This window comes from Lactuca saligna, chromosome 3, assembly GCF_052625555.1.
Source record: "Lactuca saligna cultivar CGN05327 chromosome 3, ASM5262555v1, whole genome shotgun sequence".
In the NCBI taxonomy this organism is placed as follows: domain Eukaryota; kingdom Viridiplantae; phylum Streptophyta; class Magnoliopsida; order Asterales; family Asteraceae; genus Lactuca; species Lactuca saligna.
In genome coordinates, this window is record NC_136419.1 from 15,866,778 (window position 1) to 15,887,500 (window position 20,723).

Here is a 20,723-nt window from a genome sequence, read left to right on the forward strand (position 1 = left end):
CTCACATCACATGACAATGAGGAAGGAAGAGCTAAGGGAGTTTCGGTCCCTTAAAGATGGTGGATGTGTGAAGTATGGAAACAACTCTTATGGAACAATCAAAGGATATGGGATGATAACCAAAGGAGAGTTCACAATTCGAAAAGTGGCGTACGTAGAAGGATTGCAGCACAATCTCATAAGTGTATCTCAATTAGTTGTGGGTACCAGACTAAAAGTCTCATTCGATGATGACGGATCATAAATTATCGAAAAGCAATCCAACAGAGTCTTGTTAAAGTATGAACGAAAAGGAGAAATGTACCCCATAAACCTTAGTGCAGTTAAAGGAAAACCAGCTATTTGCTTGTTGTCCAAGGCGAAATCTGATGAAAGCTGGTTATGGCATTGACACCTATCGCACCTAAACTTCAAAGATATTAATAAGTTGGTGTTTGGTGATCATGTTCGAGGTCTTCAAGTGCAACATGCGAGATGGGTAAACAAAGCCGAAAGATCCATCCTACACATATCAATACCAAGATCGTTGAAGCTCTCGAACTTCTGCATAGTGACTTATGTGGACCTTCGGCTATTAAAAGCATCGGTGGTAGTAAGTTCATTTGTGTTATAGTAGATGATTTTTCACACTTCACCTGGGTATTCTTTCTTAAAACGAAGTCAGAGGTGACTCCCAAGTTGAAAGCTTTCATCAAGCAAGTCGAACTTCAACTGCGAAAGATGGTGAGGAACTTTCCAAGCGATAATGGGCTTGAATTCAAGATTAAAGAGTTCGAAGACTTTCTGGCCTAAAAGGGAACTTCTCATAACTTCTCAGCTCCCTATACACCATAACAAAATGGAATTGTTGAAAGACGAAACCGTTCCCTATGTGAGGCAGCCCGAACCATGTTGAGATTCTCTTGACTCCCATTATACTTCTGGTCTAATGTCATTGCTACAGCATGCTATACTCAGAACCGATCCTTACTTAACAAGCAATTCGCCATCACTCCATATGAAATTCTGAACAACAGGAAGCCCAATGTTAAGTTTTTCCATGTGTTTGGTTCCAGATGCTTCATTTTTAACTCCAAAGAGAACTGAAACAAATTCAATGTCAAGGCTGACGAGGGAATCTTTCTTGGTTATTCACTAACATCAAAGGCTTACAGGGTTTTGAATAAACACTCCAAACGGATTGAAGACACCTACACGAAGAAAGTTCAAAAAAACAAGAGTATCATGGGGGAAATAATTTCAGAATCAGGTCAAGTCTCAGTTCCAATTTCCAACTTGTTTGAAGAGTATATAAGGCTGTTTAATGAAGCAGAAAAGGCCATACTCTCAAAGGCGAAAGCAGCAAACAACAAAATCAACCATCTGAAGAAGATCATCGATGAAGCTATAAAAGATATGGAAAAAGATCCTCCTAAACCAGCTGAAAGTCAACCCTCAGTAGATCCTCCAAACCACAACTCAATGTTCAAGAGGGGAGGGTCCAACTGTCATCAACACAGCCAAACTGCCAATCGAGGGGGAGCATCCAACTCCAACTCATGATGGTCCAGTCGAGGGAGAGAACCCACCTTCAACTACAAGAGATCATCCTACTCCAACCGAGAGAGAGAGACTCCTGAACCTGACATGGGATACGCTTCGCCATTTGAGGGGGAGAATGCAAATACAAATGACGAAGACGATCAATTGGAATTTGAAGAAGTGATTAATGCAGAGTTGGATCATGTTTATGACCCAAACAACCCTCCTCTAACAAAATGGAGTAAGGATCATCCTAAAACACAGATAATTGGTGAATCATGTGAGCGGGTTCTCACACGCTCTCAATTGAAAGCCAAGCAAACTGCATTATTCTATCACGTTGAATTCTACATGTTTAATTTGTTTGTCTCTAAAATCAAACCAAAGAAGGTCAATACTGCACTTTATCATGCCGATTGGGTACAGGCAATGCAATATGAATTCCATGAGTTTGAACGTAATCGAGTTTGGAGACTAATTCCCACACCAAAGGATGCCTATGTGGTCGGTTTGAAATGGGTCTTCAGGAACAAGATGGATAAAGAGGGAAATGTGATTCGCAATAAGGCTCAGCTGGTGGTAAAGGGATATTGCCAAGAAGAAGGAATAGACTATGAGGAGACCTTCTCTCTTGTAGCAAGATTGGAATCGGTTCGAATATTTCTAGCATCTGCTGCTCATAAAAACTTCAAAGTTTTCCAAATGGATGTGAAATGTGCCTTCCTAAATGGAGAACTAGAAGAAACAGTGTATGTTAAGCAACCAACCGGGTTCGTGAATGAGAAATACCTTGATATGAAACATTAACTAGCTTTCTAAAAATGTGTATGGACTGAAGCAAGAACCAAGGGCCTGGTATGAAACATTAACTCGCTTTTTAAAAATGTGTAAATTCAAGCAAGGTTCGATTGACCCAACCTTCTTTCGCAAGAAAGAAGGCAAACATCTAACGATAGTTCAAATTTATGTTGATGATATCATCTTCGGCTCCACGAATCCTAGCTTAACAGCTGAATTCAGGAAGCTGATGGAGACTAAATTTGAACTGAGCGCAATGGGTCCAATTAACTTTTTTCTTGGGTTGAATATAAGATAGGGACAAGAAGGTATTTTTATTAACCAGGAGGCCTACACGGAGAATCTATTGGCAAAGTTTGGTATGACAGTAGACTCGAAGGTGAAGGTTCCCATGGCGTTTGGAACTAAGTTAACACCATCTCTGGAAACGCCTGCTATTGACCTGAATCTCTATCGTCAAATGATAGGATCTCTCATGTATCTAACAACTAGTAGACCAGACATTATGTTTTCTGTCTGTTATTGTGCTAGGCTTCAAGCTAATCCTAGAGAACCTCAAATGGTGGCAGTGAAGAATATTTTTCTCTATTTGAAGCGACCCTCGTTGCTCGGTCTCTGGTATCCAACAAAGTCAGGGTTCTTTGTTCAAGTCTTTTCAGATGCTGATCTTGGTGGATGCAGTCTAGATAAAAAGAGCACAACTGGAGGATGCTAATTCATTGATGGTAAACTTGTTAGCTGGCAGTCCAAGAAGAAAACATGTGTGTCTCTCTCAACAGCCGAAGATGAGTACATAACTGCCGTCTCATGTACCTCACAATTAATCTGGATACAAAGTCAACTTAGAGACTATGGCCTAAGTATGAAGAAGATTCCTCTTTATTGTGACTCTGAAAGCACAATAAGAATTTGTCACAATCCGGTGCAGCACTCAAATACAAAGCATATTGCACTAAGGTACCATTTCATCAAGGACCATGTTGAAGATGGAAACGTGGAAGTCCATTTTGTTAGGTCCTCAGACCAACTTGCTGACATCTTCACAAAATCCTTACCAGAAGCAAGCTTCAATAAAATTTTACAAGGTTTGGGAATGATGGAAGCAGAGTCGGTACCTAATCCTCAAACCTCTCTCTGAAGAATTAGGCAAGTGAAATAGAGCGACCACTCGGTCTATTTCTGTTCTGGAGTTTTAGGAACCGAAATGAACAGAACGCTCTGCTTGTCTCGGCTCCTTAATTTTTGGGAACCGAAATGAACTGATCGCTCGGTCTATTTTGGCTCTAGAATTTTAGGGAACCGAAATTAACCGAGCACTCCGCTTATTTTGGCTCCTCAATTTTGGGGGACTGAAATGAACTGATCTCTCGGTTTATTTAGTTTCAATTATTTAAGGTTTAAGTTCGACTGTACGTTTTTGTATACTTTCTTTTCAACTTTTTACTTGCCTTATTTTCTCGTTTTTCTTTATTTCTAAGATGTTTAAAATTATTTTTGCTTATTTTTGTTTTTAGTATTTCTCAGAAATTGCAAAAATCCAAAAATATATATTTTTTATTTTTTTAGAAAATTTGAAATTCCAAAAAGATTTTATGTTTTAGTTATCTCTTGTTATCTTCTCTATTGTTTCATTTTCTATTTTCTTGTGTGTGGTTTGTTTGTCTATTCTTCTTTAATAGGTATCAAGTACATAGTTTTTATATGAACTCGAGATGGGTCAGGTATGTCCATTTCAATATGAACTAGCTATGTGTTCGTACAAGCATGCTGCTGCATGTAGACCAAAGCCTCTAAAACTTTGAGTGAGGCCTTAATGATTCGATTAGTACCTATCGTTTCTTCCCAATCAGACCGCTTCATTCACTCAAGTCAGGAGCTACCCTACTCTTCTTAAATGAGTCAAGAGTTTTCTGCTATGTCACTCTTTTAAAGAAGGGGTACTTTCCGTTCTTTAACCACCTCATCTATATTCTCCATCTACTTTCGGTACATCAATGTAATCCTTGAGACTCTCAGAGATTACCACTGAGGTTTATAGTTACACAAACTCTGAGTCAATGATATTAGATGCGTACACCACGTGAAAAGTAAGACCCAAAATTCAACACCAATGCTGAATTGACGGTGAATATTTATGTTCAAGAACTCACTTGTTACTTAATGAGGTCTCTTTTATTTTCTTGCGTGATCTTTATGAAACTATCTAACACAAAGGCATTTCTTCCCAAAAGATCCAATTTAGTTTTTTTTTTTTTTTTTTTTTTTTTTTTTTTTTTTTTTTTTTTTTTTTTTTAGATTTCTATTATAAATCCTGTTACTTCAAAAATAAAGAACCTACTTGTTCAACAGACCACATTGGTCTCACAAGTACTTCATCCAACGTTAGGTCTTATGTTAAGTATTGAAGTTCAGTTGAAGATTAGCCACCCACTGGAGCCTATGTTAAAAAAGAAGCCTTGCAATGTTTCTTAACAAACATTTGATCGTATTCTCACGGGAAACCACACAACCACTTCAAGTCTCTATTGACTTTGAAGGAAGAGATTTGTGTCCGGGATCCTCTGATTTATGTCGTATTTGACATCACTCACATCCCAAACACATATTGCCTTATTTCTTATTCTTTGGCACACTAATGCATGAAAATCTTCATGATCTTCCAAAATTCTGGTACGTGACAATTATGAGTTGTTTTTTACTTTTGGCTCTGACCATTAAACAGATTTATGGAAGCCAACGTCATATTCTGTACCGTGAATGAACAACGAATCGGGTCGGTTGAATGGATAAGAAGTTGAAACGGGTGTTTGGATAAGTTCAAGAATGGGCGTGTGAATTTGTAACAGCTCCTAAACCTTCGCCGTGTGACGTCTATCTAGGGAAACCAAGCTGTCAAATCCCCCTTTTCTAGGTGCCTTTTCAGAGATCGTCTCATCATTATGGAAAATTCTTTCTCTCTCCTAGCAACCATATATAAATGAATTCTCATACCACTGTACCTTCTTACCATTCTTAAATTCTCTCAAATACACCAGCGATATTAAACTATTCATCTTCTTCACGAGTTCAACAATGGCAGAATCTTCATCTCTTCAAGATCAAACTGCATCGTCGTCATTGCTTATGATCAAGCCCAATCAGAACATGATCACTCAGATGACTCCATTCCTGTATGAGTCGTACATGCTTCAAGTTGTAGAATGTCACAAGTATTCCCCTCTGATAATCGCTCTTACATAAGTGGAATCCGTTCCAATGTTCTTATTGTCCCAGGTGTATTCTACAGCAACTTAGGTCAAAAACAAGGAGAGAATCTACTTTCAGATTCTTACTCACAAGGTTTCCATCTCAAAAGGGAGATTTTGTTCACTGCTAGGGCTTTCTGTAGATACTTTAGTCATTTATCCGGATTTCATCACTACGACACAACTGTTTTCGATGTTTTATGAGATGGGCTATACTGAGGTGCTTACTACCTTCACCAAATTCAAGAAATCATGCTTACCTCCTCAATGGAATGGGTTACTCACTCTTCTTCACAAGGGGTTAGCTGAGCGTGTTGGTGGGTCTGATGGTTTGAACAAGTGTTTTTATAATGATTATGTATGGTCTTTACAATGGACTCAGCCTGGACTATGGTTCATTGATCTTGACCCAACTGGTGCAGAGTTTGAACTCCTCAATGAAGCATTCTTAAATCTCTTGTGTTTGTTTTTGTACTCTTGTCGCTTGATGGGCTATGAACTCTCTTGAGATTCCGGTCATGAAGGATGCTTTGCTCTCATCTGTCTCAGCCTTTCGCTCTAAGAAGATAATAGTAGCTGATCCGACCAGGTTCTCTCATAACGGTTCTATTCCGGAAACTACGTACCGGTGTGTCTCTCAAAAGAGTAAAGTAATTTTAGAATACAAACTACTTCCTCCTAAGAGTCCTCGCAAATTGACTCCATAGATGCAAGCTGCTCTGGATGAGGTTGAGAAGCCAGCTAAAAGAGGGAAGAAAGACAATCCCAAGAAAGATGCAACAGAAGGTCCCTCCTCTAAACTGGCCAAGTCCAAGAAAAGAAAAGGTGAAACAGGTGACTCTTCTGCTTCAAAGAAAGTGAAGAGAATGGCACGAAGAAAACAAACTCCTTCACCTTCCCTTTCAGAAAAGAATGATGAGCAGTTTTCTGGTGAGGAAGAGGAAGAGCAAAATGAAGGTTCTCCTAGGGGCAGTACACCTCCTCGGTCTCCAACTCAAGAGGATGTTGTTAATGCTTCTATTCCTACTCCTCCTCCATCTCCACCAAAATCTACTGTTGAGGTTTCGGTTGCCATTCCACCTCCACCTACTTCACAACCTTCCTCTATAATTGCTCCACCACCACCTGTCAGCTCTATTCCTATCACTACCGCTCCATTACCACCTCCTATTTTTCCCAAGCAACTTTCACCACTACACCTATAATCACCTCTACCAACGATTCTTCAGTAAAAGTCAACACATCTGATGTGGGGGCAAAGACTGAAGATCCTCCTTAAGTTACAACTGAACCAATTTCCCCAACCCCTTCCAGTGATTCTAATCCATTTCTTGGACGAGCCAAATTTGATTTGGATTCTACTTACTACAGTCCATACAAAATCCTAAGTGATGAGGATGAATCTGCTCCAGTGACCAAGCAGTAGATAGACAGTGTTCATGAAAAGCTTGATGCATTGATTGAGTCATCTAATAAGTGCAACGACATTGTAATGAAAGCCTTTATGGATACAACTTTGCACCAGTATCATAAGTCAATCGACAAATGTACTGCTGCTATGGATGATTCTACTTCTTTATGCAAGAACGCTACAACTAATGTTAAAAACCTTATTCATGATTCCAAGCTTTTCCTTAATTCTCTCTAGAGTCATCCCGAGACAAACACTGCTAAGGTGAATGCATCGGTTGCTTCCCTATCTCAGTCTCTCCAAGTGGAAAGGAAACTACGAGATGATCTTGCTCAACAGATCACTATCAATGAAGTGTAGAAGGCTGGAATTGCCAGAGCAGAAAGATAGATTTCGTTGTTAAAAACCAAGCATGCAGTTTTTCGAAGCTGTGTTAGGGATGTTCTTACTCAGCTGCACAATGTGCATCAAGCTCATGACCCGATTCTTACGCTTACCATTTGAAATCATCTAAACTCCAAACTCCTTCCAACAATTGAACTCTTACGAGAAATGAAGGGTGTTTCGGAGAGGATGGCCACTCTGCAACAAGGGGAGATGGTACTATGAAGATCACTCCTCCTATTAAACTGAAGGTGATTGTAAAAACAGAACCGAAGGATAATGCAGCTTCGGGTTCTGGTAATAAAGAAAAGAATAATCATGTGATTGGGGAAGATGATGATAGTGAAGAAGATCAAGAAACTATATTTGAGATCCTGAAGCGAAAGAAAAGGGATCAGGAGATAGATCAAAATCTTCGATTTGCAAAGGAAAAAGAAGAAAGAGAAAGAAATAAGAATGAAGAGGATGATGCTCTTAGTTGCAAAAAGGTGTTGTTCCCTCCTTGGACCAGGGAAACACTTATCAAAGAAGCTATAGAGTTCCCAAGTACATACTGGCTGGAACCTGTGACTTCATTTGACTGTGATAATACGAGGGGTTCACAATTTGACATACCTATAACACGAAAGACATTCATTTTTCATTTTTTTGATTCGATTGTTGAAGTCCCTTCACCTCATCCTCAAATCGACCAAGAACTTATTGATTTTTATCTCCATTTCGGTCAGCCTTAGTACCTGACCTGGAGCACATAGAAAATTACAACGGTCAATGTGCTGAAGCCTTCGTCTGCCGGGAAGTTCGTTAATGTTCAATTCAAAATACATCGAGGTTCAGATAACTCGGTTTCTTTGATTTCCCTGGAAAATCTTCCCAATTTAAATCCTCATGATTGGATCCTGCTGTTTAATATATTGCTCTCTAATGCGAAATAGTATGAGCCGATCCTGAATCATCTGAAGAGGATGTTGGCTTGCTATATCCATGAAGTTTCCATGATGGATCAGGAAATAGCTTATGTTTTAAGAAAGAAACCGACGGTGAAGCCTACTACAAAGCCAGGAGACGTCAACAAAATGAATCTTGGTCAGATTGATTCTGCTCACCTCACTATTATGTTCACAAGAGCCAAAGGTGAAAAGTTTCTGTTTGCTCTTGTTGACAAGCACCTGTTCTCCACCGATTGCTTGGAATACATTATCAATCATATTCATCGATGTAATGAGAATTCTACTTCAGATAAGAAGAACTTCACAGACATGCTTCGATGGTACATCACATTCAGGCATACTCTTTTGGCCATCATACCGAGTTTTTTCAAGATCATCAAGAAGTCTGCTATAGCTCAACCGAACTGAGCTCTCGACCCTATTGACGCAAAGGGGGAGATTCTTGGGTATTATATGTTGCGTCATGGGTCATTCTTTTGTATATCTGGTATGAGCTTGTCCAACTGTTATTATAAATTAGGGTTACATTATATATATATATAGTGCATGCATGTATGCCTTAAATACGATCATCATTTTTATTATCCATGTTGCATTGTAACCCTAAACACCTCTACAATCAAAGTTCTTAATCGAGCTCTTCTGAGGTGTTCAAGTTAATCATTCGCCATCAGTTAAACCATTCTTGTTTTCATCAATTCTTTATCTTTATTATTCTGCATGAATCTAACGATCTATAAGAAGTTTTTATTCCAACACATTCCATTCCAGAAAAAAATCTAAAACAAAAGATTTGAAACTCATTCCATTACAGTTACATTACAATTTGTCAATTAGAGTTGCCACAAAAAAAACCCAACTACACAGTAGCAAAAACCTCAATTTTTTATTTTCATTTTGAAGCTCTTTCATTAAGTTGACATGAACTTCATCAACCCAACATAAAAACCCACATCGTGATCACTACAATTTTATTAAGTAGGTCTAACTTCAATTCAGAGTTGAGAGCAAGCGAAAACACTGATTAAATCTAAAATTATCGTTCTAGTACAATAGTAGAATCGTTTTCCTGGGTTTTTCTTAGTTGTCGAGGTTCGTATAACAGTTGGATAACCACAATCAAACCTTATCGCCATTACCGTTTTCTGAATTGAAGAAGTTGCATAGAATAAGAATAGATGTCGAAGGCGTAGAGAAGAAGAATGGCTGACATGGATTTGAAAAAGCATTGTTTTAAGGCTTTTAATATTAAAAAGATAAAAAAAAAAAAAAAAAAACCTGACATGCCAGACACCTCGTACGTATTAACAGAGAGGGATAACGACAAATGGACGTACGTACCAAATGTTTATTAAAAGAAAATGTTAAAGAAGACCAACGGGAAGAATAAAACATAAGGACCAAACATGAAATTTTTGCAAACCAAAATGACCATTTCTGTAGTTTGTTCTTATCACAACATCAACAACAACAACAACAACAACAACACCACCACCACCACCACCACCACCACCACCACCAACAACAACAACAACAACAACAACAACAACAATAATAATAATAATAATAATAATAATAATAATAATAATAATATTTAATATTTTTATAATGATAATATACTGATATTCATTCCAAGGCTTCTATTTAATTTAACATATTTCGGGATTTTTGAGTATTAAAAAAATTATTAGTTTTATAATTTGGGGTATATTGTTGTTAACAAAGTTATCAAGATCGAGGCTGTTTTACATTTTGCAAGATTGTGATCAAAAGATAGAAATCAAAATCGAAGTATCCTACCAAAATGAACTCATATTCAAATTTCCTCGCAAGATAGGAGGTGTAAAGTATACATTATAATTTGATGTTGATTAAAATAGAGGAATAAACTTTAACTTCTTAAGCATCAATTTAAGGTCCTGGAAATGGATCTTACTAGTGATCAATCAATCAAACAATCAAAGAAACGAGTTGCACACACTTTATAACTGAAAACGTTGGGTACAACGTGTGTTTACAGTGACCATGAACTCTAAAGCATAAAAAACTACAAAAGACCAAGACCAACCCTTTATATAAGGGACATGGGCCGTAAGCAGGGTTTACGGGCGTAAACACATACTCAGGCCGTAAACATTCCAAACACCCTAGAAATATACCAAATGACTCAAAAGACCTTTATACAAAGTAGATCCTAGACCAAACCACTAACTAAACCCTTCAATCTCCCCCTTCGTTTGGAGCTAGCTTGAACTAGTCTTTGTCGATAAGAAGCACATCTGATTTGCCCATCTCCCCATTCCACATCCTCTTGTTAATAATGTCAGCAACCATAGATGTATACTCCTTAGCGGCTGACTCAAAAATCTCTTCTGCAACTTTGATTTGATGTAGATTCAACTGATGAATATCCCCTCTTCCAAACTAAAATAGATCCCTTTTTCATATAAGCAAATTCAACCATATTGAAGCTTTATAACAGCGGAGACTATAGTTTCATCGAAGACCCAGTAAAGCATGGATAAAAAAGATGCATCTGGATATCTCTGAAGTATAGGAATCTGTTTCACTTGACTTGTAGCAGGCCACATCACATTTTGAATAGGTTGATTGGTTTTGAGATCAAGTACACTTGGGTATAGTTTAATAATCGAATTTGTAGTCTTCATTAAAGGAAAACCCTTAAGCACTTGATCTTCCAAGACATGCTTGAATTGTGTAGCCTTGGGATTTTGAGAGGGATATGCAAAAGGAGCTTTCGATAGTTCTGAAAGATCAACCCTGGTCCAAGAATTAAAATCATAAATATCTTTATAGAGTTCTATGTTGCCACTTTTGTGTCTCACGAGCCAGACGTTTAGAGTATCATGAATGCCCCATGAAATAATTCTGGACCTATCACCATAGATGTCTCTGAACAATTTTCTTGAAGATCTGTAATGGTGATTTTGGGCTGATCCCTAGGAGTGTTTTGATCCGAGCTCCTTTTGAGCAAGAGTTGACATTTTTCAGCTGCTTTGGTCAACTTGGCACACTTCAGAGCTATTAGATTGGGAGCTTGAACTGGATCCACTTCAAAACGATCCACAACACGAGATGATTGAGCAAATGATGGAACAGTGGGATGAGCTTGAGTGTGCAGATGAATCCTTGACTCATCAATAGATGTCTTGAACTTGTTACCAAGTTCCTCTTCAAGCTTTTCTTCAAATCAAAGTAGATTGAAGTGAGGAGATTAAAGTGAGTTTGGAGATCAGAAATCTATTTAGTCTTTAAGGTCTTGTCCTCTTCTAGATCAAAAACTTGAGTCTTTAGCTTGGCATTTTCATTCAAAAGATCAGTTACTTGTATGTCGAGCTCAATGTTCCTTTGATCAAGCACGTTTATTTTCTTATGAAGCTCAACAATGGTGAGGTTGTCTTCTCCTAAGTAACCTTCTCTAAAATAAATTCCTTTAGCTCTGGGAGAAGGCACTAAGCTTTGTTCCTAAGCTAAATGCATGGCGAGCGTTACAGAGGCAGCATCATGATCTAGCCTTGGAGGAGAGAATCATGTAGGAAAAAAAGAGCCACCAACTTCAAATATGGTGGAAGGTCCTTCAGAAATAGGTTCATATGAGACAATGGCAGGAGTTGTTATTGGTGGTGTTGGAAAGCCTGAAGATAGATCTGGAATAAGAATTCCCCTTCTAGGACCACGTCTTCTTCTCTTCAACGGTGGTAGGATGGTCTGAGTTGCTGCATAATCACTTTCAATTGGCTCAGTAGCAAGAGGAGGAATCCGTGAAACTTTCTCCATTTGAATGGAAGTTTCAACCATCTGTTCGGATGCAGGAGGTGTTTTTTCGAGAACATCTTCAGTGTCCCGTATCTCCGTTGCTAGATGAGCAACATCATGAATACTGTCAAGGAATGAGTCAAGGTTTTCATTCGACAAAAGATCTTCATTGCTTCCAAAATTTAAAGGAATTTCATCCTTATCATAGCTAGAAAGATCAAGATCTTCGTACAAATCAGTGTCATTCACATTCTCTGTAGCCCCTTCAATGTAATCACTTTGAACTGGAACGGACGTCAAGACATGTTCTTCCACAAGAACATTAGGAACTGCTGTTTCTTCTTTTTCTCCGTGATCTGACACAGTAATAACATCATCTTCTGAAATCACCCTCTTTGAAGATGTAGGCTCAGAGGATACTTTGTCACATGATCCATGAGATTCAGATGCTTTGTTCAGTTCAGCAAGCTTTCGAAATTTCACAATTGGAAAACAACGTTTCCCCTGCAATTCTGCTTGATCAGCCCAACCGTGTGAGGACCAAGATACTTCATATCTAGCGTTTCTCCTTCTTTGACCAAATTTGCAAAATGTATATCAATAAACATCTGGATAAACCTAGGATACATCAAAAATGTGTGTCGTGTTGTTGCATTGATCTTTACCATGAATTCGTCTAAGATAAACTTTGAGAAATTGAAGTCTATTCTTGCAGCAAGTGATGCAATGGATCCAGTATTCCTCAGTGAGATCTCGTCAGCACCAGACCTTCTGCCTGAAATGCAGCTCACAAAGATGTGAGCCAAGAATCTCCAGTACAGTGATAGAAGCTTCTTCATGGTAGGAGGAAAGTTGCCTTCATAAACCATATTTTTAAGAACCTTTTGGGCATCTTCAATCCCAAACTCAGTAGGAAAACCAGGTTTATCATCAATCAGTAAAGCTTCTCTGATGAATTGTTTAGTTATTTCAATCTTGTATCCCTTCACGTCTGCTTCAACAGTAACTGGTCCATCATTATCCCTTTTCACCTTGGCAGTCATCCAGAATTCCCTGATGATGTTCTCATAAACGACAGGATTCACTGTGTTAGCAGAAGCCAAACAACATTCCCTCGGCCCATGAATCATCGATTTGAACTCTCCATATGCAATAGGAGGATCTACAAGTACGATAGCCAAATTGTGCATGTCTGCAAATTATAGGTTAGCCATTTGATCTGCACTAAAACAAGCCAAGTAAGAAAACAAAGATATTTAAACAATTAAAAATTTATTGTTTTCTTAATCAAGTAAATAATTTTAGCCCAATTTTTTTTTGATCAGATGGAGTTTACATTCAAACTAGAGTTTACGGCCGTAAACCCGTGACCGTAAACTCATGGCCAGAAACAGAGTTTACAGTCGTGAGCTCCGAAAACTGATTTTCTTTGATTAAAGCCCCAAAATCTGTCGATTTTTTGAAATAAACACATATCTATGGTCAATTTTTGCATACCTTCGAGATGGAACAAACACTTTCACCAAAACTAAAAAACAATTCGAGAGGAGAGAGAGAGGAATTGAGGGGTTTACGGTCAGAAACTTGAGAATGAGGAGTGGGAATGATTTCGGCTGTAAATCCTCCCTTTTATACCTTGTTCAATTTTAGCAGTTATCCACACAGTGTAAAATGCAGTCCAAATCCCCAAAAGTTTCAAAAATAACACCTGTTGATGATTAAAAATTAAAATTAAAATTAACATAAACTAAAAATAAATAAAAAAAAATTTCTAAAATTTAAGAATCTATAAGAAGAAAATTTAGACAATTATAAAAATAAAATAAAAAAATAAAAATAAAAATAAAAATAAAGAAAGACTAGAATTATCTCAACAAACACTAAATATAATTTTTGTGACATTGGGATCAAAGTTTTTAGACAACCTTAATCCACTTATCAGTACAACTACGTTTATGTCTATATCTGGTCGATCATCGATATTGTGGTCCACTTAAACACGAAAAATTTGTGATAAATTTGGACAAGCTATGAATGACAAGACATTTTGATCTTATGATCCTAAATATACTTCCTAAAGACCGTTCATCTGATGACGACCAGAGATATTCTTGTCCACCTAAATTGAGCAGGGAGATCTACAAACAACCTGTAAGTGTTCAATTATTAATTGTACTAGAACATGTTTTCCACTTCCTGATATCCTCCAGTATTCAAGGACTTCCAGAATAATCCTTACATCGGATGATTTGAGAATTATTAGTAGAGAAGATAGATTTAGAATGCATATGCTATACACCTAGGTCGAATCTCTTCCAATCACGCAGAGGATGAAACATATGACTAACTGAAGTTTTAGAGGGATTGAGAAGAAGAATGATGCATATACTGTGTACTAGGTCAAATTGTAAGTCACGCAAAGGAGACAGTATATGGCTAGCAGATAGAAAGAATTGCATAGATAGAAGATGCAGAGAGATAGAGTTGCATATGTTACAGTGTAGGTCGGATCTCTCGATCGCGCAGAAGAGGCGACATACGACTAACAGATAGAAAGAAATAAAATAATCATCTAGAGACCTAATTTATCAGAATTTTGCAGTCACCCGATCAATAGCGGAATTAAGGACAAAATCCGCACGTCGAGGAAAAGTTAATCCACATTTCTAGATACAGGTTCTTTTAATGTGACCAATAGATTCCCATGTATATCTCCCTACTCAACCTATCTGAGCGTCATATTGTTACACTAAACGGATCTTACCAGGTCAAGATTTATCAAGTCTTTGAATTCCTTAAGTTCAATTCTGCCTAGTCAAGTCCATTTAGAATCTTTTGTGCCGACCAGCGCATCGAACACAGAGCGTAGACAATTTAGTTTTGGTACGTTACGCATATTTAGATTGGATGTTATCACTTGATAATATCACTTCCCAGTAAACAAAACTAACAAAAGACACATAATTTTTTATTTTCTGATTTTCTAATGTTTTTGGATTTTTTTAAGTATTTTCTGAAAAAAAAAAAGAAAAAAAAAAGAGAAATAACACTATTTTTGGGTTTTTGATTTTTTAATTTTTTTTTGATTTTTGTTTATTTCTCCTCCTAAATTTGTGCATGGTTGATAATGAAATTAGAATGCGCAAATTTAAACTAACCTAAAACAAAAAATTAATCCTCAAAACGAATCATTTTCAAGAAGCTCACAAGCACATCAAATTGAGCTTTGTTAAAAGGTTTTATGAAGAGATCCGCCACATTATCAGTAGTGGGAACCTATTCCAGCCGAATGAGCGAACGCTCATAGCAGTCTCTGATAAAATGAATTTTGATATCAATGTGCTTGGTTTGGAATGTTGGAGAGGATTTTTAGTAATCTGAATGGAAGCCTCAATATCACAAAATATAGGGGCTTCCATATAGTTCAAACCGTAATCCAATAGCTGATGTTGGATCCATATAACTTCAGAACAACAGGCAGAGGCAACAACATATTCCGCTTCTGCTGTTGAAGTTGAAACAGTGTGTTGTTTCTTGCATTTCCATGAGACCAACCGATCACCAAGGAATTGACACCCTTCTGAAGTAGATTTCTTGTGAAGCTCACAACCTCCATAATTACTATCAGCAAATGCATATAAATGTAATTCAGAATTTTTGGGGTACCAAAGACCCAATTTTGGGTTGCCTTTGATATACCGAATGATTCTTTTGACAGAAATAAGATGTGAAATTTTAGAATTAGCCTGATAATGTGCGCATTGACAAACTGCAAACATGATGTCTCGGCGGCTAGCAGTTAGATATATCAACGATCCGATCATCGATCTGTAGAAAGTCTGATCTACGGATTTGCCATCAGTATCCGGATTGAGCAGGGGTCTTTCGGTCATCAATATCGATGCAGTTTTGGCGTCTTGAAACCCGAACTTCTCAAGTATATCCTCAACATACTTTGCTTGATACAGTAGGATTCCGGTTGACTTCTATTGGACTTGAAGCCCCAAAAACATGGTCATTTCTCCTAACAAACTCATCTCAAACCTCTTTTTCATTACACCTTCAAATTCTTTGCACAACTGCAGACTTGTTGACCCGAAGATAATGTCGTCAACGTAGATCTAGACTAGAATATGATCATTACCCACATGCTTGATGAATAAAGTTTAATCGATATTTCCACAAGAGTATCCATGCTCGAGTAAGTGCTTTGTGAGAGTCGCATACCACACTCGAGGAGCTTGATGTAACCCATACAACACCTTGTCCAACATGTAGACCTGATTAGGAAACTTCGAGTTAACAAACCCAAAGGGGCTGATCAACATAGATTTCTTCCTTTACCCTGACATACAAGAAAGCTGTCTTGACATCCATTTGGTAAACCGTGAAGTTCATGTAGGAAGCATGTGCAAGGAAGATACGAATAGCCTCCAAACGAGCTACTAGAGCATAAACCTTAGTATCATCAAGACCCTCGATCTATCTAAATCCGCGAACCACCAATATTGCCTTATTACACACTATGACTCCTGAATCATCCTGCTTATTTCTAAAGACCCAACATGTGTCGAGAGACTTTTTGCACTTTAGTAACTCAACCAATGTCCAAACCCTGAGCTTTTCAAGTTGATTTAGCTCTTCATGCATAGAATCTACCCAGCTGGGCTCATTCAAATCCATTTCAACGTTCTTTGGCTCTATTTGAGAGATAAAGAAAGAATAGAGACATGTGTTTACATCTCCACTCTGACTTCTAGTTTTAACACCATCACCCAGCTGGCCAATGATGTTTTCGATTGGATGATCGCATTGAAGATGTGAGGGTATCTCCTGGATGATGTCATTGAGGGAGACAGGAAGAGTGTGAATGCTGATAACTCTATCATTTGCTGAATGTTCCACATCAGATGAACCTATCTTATTAGATGGATCGGCTACAAACTCATTAGCAATTTTTTCACGTAAGAGTAGTTCCATGAAATTTGGAGTGACAACGGAAGCATCTTTAGACATAAACTCTCTTTCAACGGGAGTAAGAGGAGTAGCATCAAAATCTAGAGCATCAAGTTGAATGTGAGATTTTGGACTAGTAAGTGGAACAGATGACTCCTCTTGAGGTATTGAAGACGATACCGGTGGAGGTCTGTAAACAAATTCTTCATCTTCATCTTCATAAACAATCTTGAAGCCAGAGGAAGAACCATACGAACCATCTGAAGACACATTGAAGGATTTGAATAATGATGTGTAATCAAATAGCCAATCAGGACCCACTTGAGCATTCGTTTCATTTCCCTCCAACCAGCGCACGTTGAAAGATTCAAAAATCTGCATCGTCTTCTTATTGTAAACCCTATATATTGTACGTTCAGAATACCCCACAAAGTAACAATCATCGGCTTTGGCATTAAATTTTGGTTTAGGCTCCAGGTGAAGAAGGGTGCAAGGGCAGCCAAATACACAAAAATGACTGACTGAAGGCTTATGACCATATATAATCTCGTACGGTGTTTTCATCTGAGCTTCGTTGATCAAAACATGATTCTGAACGTAGCAAGTAGTGTTAATCGCCTAAGCCCAAAAGAAAACAGGTAACTTGGAGTCACATAGCATCGTCCTTGCAGCGTCTTTCAATGTTCTAATTCTCTGCTCAATAACACCATTTTATTGAGGTGTGTGAACAGAGATGTATTGACGCACAATTCCCTTTTCTGCGCAGAAATGATCAAGAACTGCATTCTTGAATTCTGTTCCATTATTAGTGTGAAGCGCCTTCACCCAGTTGTTAGTTTTTCTCTCAATCAACACAATGAACTTCTTTATCATATCAGCAACCCCAGCTTTGTCGGATAAGAAGAAAACCCACGTAAAACGAGAGAAATCATCAACACAACCAGACAATATGAGTTTCTGTTGATGCTTAGGACGTTGACCGGGCCAAATAAGTCCATGTGTAATAATTGGAGCACCTGGCTGATTGAATTAACCTGTTTTGGCAGGTGTGGTTTTCTATGATGCTTTCACTGGGCACATGACACACACTTTTCAAATGTTATAAAGTCTCTGACAGTTAAGCCATGTACCATCTCATTTTTCGGAAGGCGATTTAGATTCTTAGCGTTATCATGACGGAGTCATCGATGCCACAACATTGCATTTTGTTCTGAGAACTTCGAAAAAAGGCAGGTGATTTGTTCTGGATTGTTATTGTTCATATCTATGATATATGCATTGCCATCCCGCTTTGATTTGACAAGGATCCACTCTTCCGGGATGACAATGTCTGGCTTAAGGATCATACATTCTTTTATCAGTAAAATGTGTTCAGTATCCTTTGTCACAAATCTGAGAAACACTCAACAAGCTATGCTTTAACTCGGGAGCAAAGTTGACGTTCTCGAAACTCAGCACTCCACTTGTAACGGTTCCTCTCTGAGTGATTTTTCCATCTTCTCCGCCCATAAAAGAAACATACCCCCCATTAAAAGATTGAATGTTTCTTAATTGGGAGATGTCTCCTGTAATATGCCGGGAGCAGCCATTGTCGACATACCAAGGTCTAACGACATTCCCCCACAACTGTCCCTACAAAATGAGTGGGATCATTTGGATTTGAGATCCCAGGTCATCACTGTCCTGGGTTGGCCCTTTCCTTTCTCATATTGATCTTCATTTTTAATCTTTTCAGAGGATAACGATGATTGATTGAAAGTTAATTTGGGCAGCCAATGATATTTTGGTCTCTTAAAAGTCATAGGTGGTTTTGAAATATGTTTCTTATCAGTTTGCATTGAGCATCAGGATGTTCTACCAGAAGTGGTTGAAGATCCAGAACTGCTCTTTGACGAAACCGATCTCAGCGGAGCCTTGTTCGGTTTTGGCAAACTGTTTGTGACTTTTTTATGAAAAACCCTTTTGTTCTTTCTAAAAACTACCCTTTTCTACTTCGTTCAATCTTCCAATCATCATCCCGAGAACAAGTTCTTGAGGACTTTCTAGTTAAAGACCTTCCTATAGATTCGTTCTCTCCACTTAGTGACATATAATGTACAAAAATCCTATTTGGACAATTCCTAGCTAGATGACCACCAGTACCACAATTAAAACAAATCTATTTGTTATTATTAAAACTGATACTGCTTTTTTCATATTTATTTTCTATACTGACACCCTTACTTTTCCCACAAGATCATGTGCAAGAAACAGGTTATGAGATAAGTGGGGGTGAATGAGATGGCGTGACTTATGTAATTGGTGTGTTTTCATTAGAAGCATCACAAACATTAGGATTATCAAATAACTCATCAAACACTTCAAAAAAATTTTAATTCATCATGAGCAGATGTAGAAGTATCACAAAAAGTATTGTCATTTTTAACATTAAAAGCAATAAATTCTTTATTTGGAACAAAAACATCAGGTTTAGACTGAGTTTTATTTTCAAGTCCAGAAACAGTTTTATTATCAGAAACAAATCCTTCAACTTCGTGCTTTGACTGATCTAAGGATTGATCTGTAGGAGAAGTAGAAACATTAGTACATTCAGTATTAATAAATCCTCCTGAAACAAAAGTAGTTGGTTTGCCATAAACCATGAATGGTTCATTGTCAATCTCCTATTTAGTCAAAGGGTGATACTGATGTGTGATTAAAAGGAGGAGGTACATTATTGTATCCTAAACCCTTTTGCTGGTTTTGTTTGAACTGCACGCAATGGTCAATCATGTTGGCAACTACCTCACTTGACACATCAAACTTTTTAAAATCAAAATTTGAAGTTTCAAATTTGCTTTTTAATATGTCAAGCTCAGTAATTAGCTCATCATTCTGTCTCTTGATATAATCATAATTTTCACATTTGTTACTGTAGTCTTCCTGAAGTCTCCTAAAGTCCTTTATTTTTATTTCTAACTGGGCTTTTAGGGGGTTTTGTCATTTTCTAAGTTGATAGCCCTCATATCTAAGGTCCTCTACTTCTCTACCTAATGATTCTATTTCATCACGAAGAACTTTAACATAATCAATACATGCCTGAGAACAAGAAGGTAAACTTACCTCACTTTTCTTGGGTTTGGAAGTAGAAGATACCATTAGTGCAAACTGCAGTTCCATCATCTTTTCTTCAGGATCAGCTGCAACATTCTCCACAGGAACATCATCATTGATTTAGGCTAAGTGAGCATTTTCAGGTCCTGAAATATTCAGAGCCTGAATCTGGTCCTCCCAGTTAAATGACTGAGCAACCATAGAGTTTCACCGTTGACCGTAGCACCTCCACGATTGTTTCCCACATCTACCATCGTTCTATAATTGTTCATCCTTCAATCTGGTATCAGGCACTCACGAGCAAAATAACCCGGCTCGTGACAGTTGAAACAACGCAACTTCTCTTTGTTGAAACCTACCTTCTTGTCAGCATTCATACCCCAGTTATTCTTCCATGATTTTTTAGCAAACTGTTTCGCCCTGAATAATGCCATAGCTATTTTCCTTGTGATATCCATCTCTTCCACATCTTCTGGATGAATCTGATCCAGATCAGCAAATGATAGCTGAGGTGGAAGCTCTCTAGCTACAAAAGCATTATAGAAGTTAACCAGTAATGTGGCGAGAGCAAGATTGTCATCACTTTCC